Here is a 6,173-nt window from a genome sequence, read left to right on the forward strand (position 1 = left end):
ACTTTAGGTTTAGATAGAGGGCAGGGAATTTCATAACTAAGCAGCATGGTCAAGGAATAATCCCACCTATCACTAACCCATCATTGCCTCTGCTTCAGTGTGTCCTGAATGCTGGTCTCATAAGTTATTCTTTTGGCTGGCACCAGGGCCTCAGCAGAAGATTCCAGGGGACATTCCAATTCTCTAGAGTCCATTGTTTGAGTAGTCTGATAGCTTTGAATAGAAACGTCCTCCCCTTAGAATACAAAAATACTTGCCTAACTATCTATGTTCACAGCAGTTTTTATTCATAATTGCTAGAAACTGAAAACAATCTAGATGTCCCTCAACTAAAGAATGGATAAAGAAGATATGGTACATTTACACTCAGCTGATAAAAACAATGACAATTTGAAATTTACAGGCAAATGGATGGAACTAGAAAATAAATCATCCCACGTGAGGTAACCTGGGCTCAGAAAGACAAACAGGGTATATACTCATAAGTGAAGATTAGTTTTTAAGTAAAGGATAACCATGCTACAATCCACAGACCTAGAGAAGCTAAGTAACAAGTGAGGCTCAAGTAAAGACACATGGGTCTCCTAGGGAAAAGGGAAATAGAAACAGGTTTTGGTAGTGGACTGGGGGGCAAGTGGGGATGGGAACAGGAGGTTGCAGGTTGAGGGCAGAGGATCGAGGAAAAGAGTACTTGGAAAGACAACTGGCATTGTAGGACATTTTGGGGGTCAATGTAGAAACAGGGTGCAATGGAATCTCATTGGAATCTACGAGAGTGACCCTAGTAATGGTGGGTATAAAGTTAGACACAGCTATCTTCTACAACCAGGCAAAGCTTCAGCAGTAAGATGGGAACATCAACCCAGCCATAAAACTTTTGACCTACAATATGTCCTGCCTAGAAGATGTGCTGGGCCAATGGTGACACAGAACTTTGTGGGAGTGGCCAACCAATGAGTGGCCCATCTTGAGACCTACACCATGAGAGGGAGACCAGACCTGACACTGCCTGGAGAGCCAGAAACCCAATGCTGGGCATCCCAGAAGACCCAGGACAGAACCAGATACAACTGTCAAAAAATGGCAATATAATGATTCCTAATAATATTCTGCTACAGTCATATATCTGTGCCTAGTCAATCATCATCACAGAACCATCATGCAGCAACTGATGGGAGCAGAAGAAGAGACCCACAGCCAAACACTATGTGAAAACCAACTCAACCACACATAAAAGAGGAGGGAGGATTCTAGGAACCAGAGGTGTTGAGGACACTGTGAGAACATAACCCATAGAATCAACTAAGCAGGGCTAATAGGGGCTCAGAGAGACTGAAGAGACAATCATGGAGCCTGCCTGGGTTTGAAGTCCTCTGTATAAATATTATGGTTATATGGCTTGTTCTTATGGGGCTCCTAACAGTGGGAGTGGGGGGTGTTCTCTGACAATTTTGCCTGTGCTCAGAGTCATTTTCCTCCTACTGGGTCACCGCATTCAGCCCTTGATATGAGGGTTTGTGTCTAGCCTTATTGTAATTTCTTATGCCATGCACAGTTGATACCCTGGGGAGGTCTACTTTTCTTTGAAGGGAAGTAGAGGAGTAGTGGATCTGGGGGAGACAGGGAATGGTGAGTGGGAGGAGTGGAGGTATGGGAAACAGCAGTAGGGATGTAGCATGTGTATGGTATGTACTCACTTAAATTGGACATTAACCATAACGTGCATGATAGCCATTCTACAATCCACAGACCCAAAGAAACTGGGTAATAAGGAGGGTCCAGGGGATAATGTGTGTATCTCACTTAGAAGGGGAAACAAAATAGTCATCAGGGGTGGATGGAGAGAGGGAACTGGGTAGAGAGTTGCTATGTAGGGGTATGGGGATGGTTAGTGGGTGTTGGGTGTGAGGAGGTGTAAGGAGGGGTTCGAGAGGTCTGGGGGTGAGGATGGTGGAAGACATCTCTGGGACCAGCTGGAAATCTGGGATGGGGGAAACTATAGGAATCTATGGATTGACTCTACCTGAGATTCTGACCAGCAGAGAATATAGAGACTGTTGTGGCCATCTCTCATAGTTTGGCAGGACTTCTAGTGGAAGGAGGTGGACATCAACATACCCACAAAACCTTCAACCTAAAATTTGTTCTGCCTACAAGATATGCAGGGATAAAGATGGAGTAGAGACTGAGGGAATGGTTAACAAATGACTGGCCCAACTTGAGTCCCATCCCATGGGAGAGAGCCAACCCATGACACTATTAATGATACTCTCCTGTGCTTGCAGACAGGAACTGTCTCCTGAGAGGCTTCATCCAGCATGGGATGGAAACAGATGTAGAGACCCATAGTTGAGCTTCAGGCAGAGCTTGGGGAGTCTTGTGGAAGAGTAAGGAACAAAGAATTGAGAGAGCTGGAGGGGTGGAGGACACTACAAGACCTACAGAGTCAACTAACCTGGGCCCATGGGGGCTCACAGAGACTGAACCACCAACTAAAGAGCATGCAATGGCTGCCTCCCGCCCCCACCCTCCATTTGTAGCAGATGTACAGCTTGATTTTCCTGTGGGTCCCCTAACAATTGGAGCAGGGGCTATCTCTGACTCTGTTGCTTGCCATTCGGTCCCCTTCCCTGATCTGGACTCCTTGGTGGAGTCTTAGTGAGAGAAGACTTGCCTAGTTCTACTGGGACCATATGCCCCAGGGTAGGGTGGTACCCAAGGTGAAACTTCCTCTTTAAGGGTAGGACTGGGAGGAGAAGGAAGAGAAGGGGCTGTGATTGGGATATAATGTGAATAAAAAAAATTATGAAAAAACAAAACAAGGGAAGAGTTGGAATCTAAAGAAAACAAAACCAAAACAAAACTTGATCCAATGTGGCATAGTTGCACATGCCTTTAATTCCAGCACCCGAGAGGCTGAGACTGGCAGATCTATGTGAGTTTGAGGCCAGCCAGGTCTTCATAGTGCGTGTCCGGACAGCCAAGGCTATGTAGAGAGACCTGTCTCAAACAAACAAACAAACAAACAAACAAACTCCATAAACCACTTAACTAAAATAATATAGCAGAAAAGAAAAGAAGACCAAACAAAACACCCAAACTGATCAGGAGGTGATGGCACATACCTGAACTTACAGCACTTACAAGGTTGAAGTATGAAGATGATCAGTTTTAGGCCAGAGATTCTTAGTGCATTCCAGGTCAGCCCGAGCTACATAAGATGTCATCTAATAAACAAAATAAAACAACATAAAAGGAATAACACAACAACCAATAAGATACATATTTCTATGACATAGTACTTATTAACTGAAATCATTATTCAGAGATTTCAAACACAAATGTAAAAAGTTGCATAGTTTCAGAAAACCCAATATAGTTTTAATAGAGTGAACTTTGTTTTTAATGTAATAAAAAAACTAACAAAGATAACAGGGAGTATAGGAATTATCTTGGTAAAGAACTATATCTGTTTAAGTGGCTAATTATTCAGAGATAAAGGAACTCTTTCATTATTTTCCTGTTTGAGGAATGGGAATATTTATTCTCACAGAAATTACTGAACCTAAGCTCCAAAATAGTGTTCAGTCAAACATCTTCTATTCACCAATATGACTCCTTCAGGAAATGTTAAAAATAAAAAATAATTTATTTGAAATTAATTGACATTAAAACCAAGCTTTGAAATCTTTTGTTTCTGAAATAATTAGTTGACATCAATTTTATGTCTTTGAAATCTCTTCTCTTTTGTTTTTGTTCTGTTAAAAGAATAAAATGTCACTGTCATAGTTAGGGTTTCTATTGTGAGAAGGCACCTTGATTACAGCCACTCTTAGAAAGGAAAGCATTTAATTGGGCCTGACTTACAGTTCAGATGTTTAGTCCATTATCATCGTCGTGACATACGGGCACACATGATCTTGGAGAGGTACTTGAGAGTTCTACAGCTTGATCATCAGGCAGCAAGAAGGGACAATGATACGCTGGGCCTGGTTTCAGCTTCTGAAACTTCAAAGCCCACTTCCAGTGATATACCTTCTCTGACAAGACCACACCTACTTCAACAAGGCCACATCTCCTAATAGTGCCACTCCCTTTGAGTCTATGGTAGCTATTTTTATTGAAACCACTACAGACACTATTAATGAAAAATCATCATCATCATAGCACTGGCATTTGTAAAAAGTGGGACTGGAATTTTTTTTTTTATAAAGGAGTGTTTGTTACAAAAATTCATTATTTATTTTTGATTGGTATATTGCATCTATATAAGGTACAATGTGATTCACATATACATTTAGTAGTGATCAATTCATAGTTATTAGTGGAACTGATACTTTAAATTGTTTTCACTTTTTTTTTGTTTTGTTTTGTTTTTTCGAGACAGGGTTTCTCTGTATAGCTCTGGCTGTCCTGGAACTCACTCTGTAGACCAGGCTGGCCTCGAACTCAGAAATCCACCTGCCTCTGCCTCCCAAGTGCTGGGATTAAAGGCATGTGCCACCACTGCCTGGCTTTGTTTTCACTTTTTAATGGTTGAGTCAATTAAATTTCTTTTTTTCTGACTATCTTGAGATGCATAATTTAATAATTATTCTGCATTAGAATTGGTCCAGAACATATTCCTCCCTCAAATGATAAACATCAGAACTGACTCTGCTTATTAAATTGGGCCATTGCTCAAACCTTTCTTTCTTTGAGATTCCTACTAGTAGTAACTTGGATGAGGTCAATCTTTCAAGATTCCACTAAAGAGAGAGATCATGCAGGACCATTTCTTCTGTGCTTTGACTTATTTCACTCAAGGAAGTTCCCTCTAGGTCTGTCTACATTGTCACAAATGAGAGGATTTTATGCTTTCTTGATGAGTAGTTTTTGTGACTCCATATAATTTTCAAGATTGTTCTTTGTAATTCTGTAAAGAGAGATGTTGGTATTTTGGCAGGGTTTGCATTTATTCTATAAATTACTATGGTTAGGCTAGACATCTTAATAACATTATTTCTTCCAATCCATGAACACAAGCTACCTTTCCATGTGTTTATATTTTTTAATGTCACTAATTGGTGTTTTATACTTTTTTTGTAAAGATTTTTACCCATTTGCATAAATTTATTTGTAGACATTTAATTTTGTGAAGGCTATTGTAAATAAAATTATTGCCCTGCTCCCACTAAATTGTTCATAAAAATGTTATGAATCTGATTCACCATTAACAAATAAAAATGTTATTGATTTTATGTTCTGAAAACTTACTCAAAAGTTATTTTTACTATAACACATAAAATTTGGTTGTCATGCATAAAATACCTTTGATAGGATTTGTCTTCTAAAAATTTTCTTCAATTTTACTGTCACTTATTTTTTTGTGTCCTTTACTTTTTATCTTATTCATTTTCAGACAATCATTTACTTTACAACAAATTGCCCTTTTCACTTTTAGCAAAACAAACAAAGCATCCTTATAGTTTATAGTTTCTCTTTACAAAAAATCATAATTTTCTTGGAAGTTTGCATATATACTTTTCTTACTACCCTAAATAATTTTAGTTACCTGTATTAATTAGATTAATAATATCTAATTTTTATAATATTTACTTATTTTATTATTTTATGTGTTTTTGTTTGCATTAATATGTGTATACTACATGTGTACCTGTGGATGTCAAAAGAGAACATCACATCTCCTGAGATTGGAGTTACAGATGGTTTTGAGCCACCATGTAGGTGCAGGAATTGAACCCAGGTCTTCTAAGAGAACTACAAGTGCTCTTATTCTCTGAGTCAACTCTTCAGCCCATCCTTAGTAATCTAAACTTATCATGAATAATAGGAACCAAGTAACTGTGAAGTGCCATGCCAGCACTCAGCAGTCGCACAGTCTTTGAATCATAACTTCTAGAAGCATGATATTCTCAAAGTCAGCTTGTCATTGGACACAGACATGTTCCTAGAAGTCTCAAATAATATGATATCTTTTTATTAACTAAAGAGCAAAATTTTAGGTTTTTGTAGACTTAGGAGTTAAAATGTTCCCTAAGCTTCCCCTTCCATTCTTCTGTTTTTTTCAAATAATAAAATATAATATGTATTATATATTTATTTGTCTTATTCTATCTTCTTTATTTATTCATTTGTTTATGTTATGATCCCTGTGTATGCTTGAACATATT

At 38.7% G+C, this 6,173-nt stretch overlaps 1 long non-coding RNA gene across 1 annotated transcript; it reads right to left on the minus strand.

Moving 5' to 3' along the window:
* Positions 1–2,262: 2,262 nt before the first annotated feature.
* On the minus strand, positions 2,263–3,992 carry LOC143433947 (uncharacterized). The gene is made up of 3 exons (XR_013070417.1): positions 3,868–3,992; positions 3,126–3,227; positions 2,263–3,000 (listed from the first exon to the last, which is right to left on the minus strand). It is a non-coding gene; the product is annotated as an uncharacterized LOC143433947 (long non-coding RNA).
* Between the last annotated feature and the right edge of the window lie 2,181 nt (positions 3,993–6,173).

Source organism: Arvicanthis niloticus, unplaced genomic scaffold (genome assembly GCF_011762505.2).
Source record: "Arvicanthis niloticus isolate mArvNil1 unplaced genomic scaffold, mArvNil1.pat.X pat_scaffold_811_arrow_ctg1, whole genome shotgun sequence".
Taxonomy (NCBI): Eukaryota; Metazoa; Chordata; class Mammalia; order Rodentia; family Muridae; genus Arvicanthis; species Arvicanthis niloticus.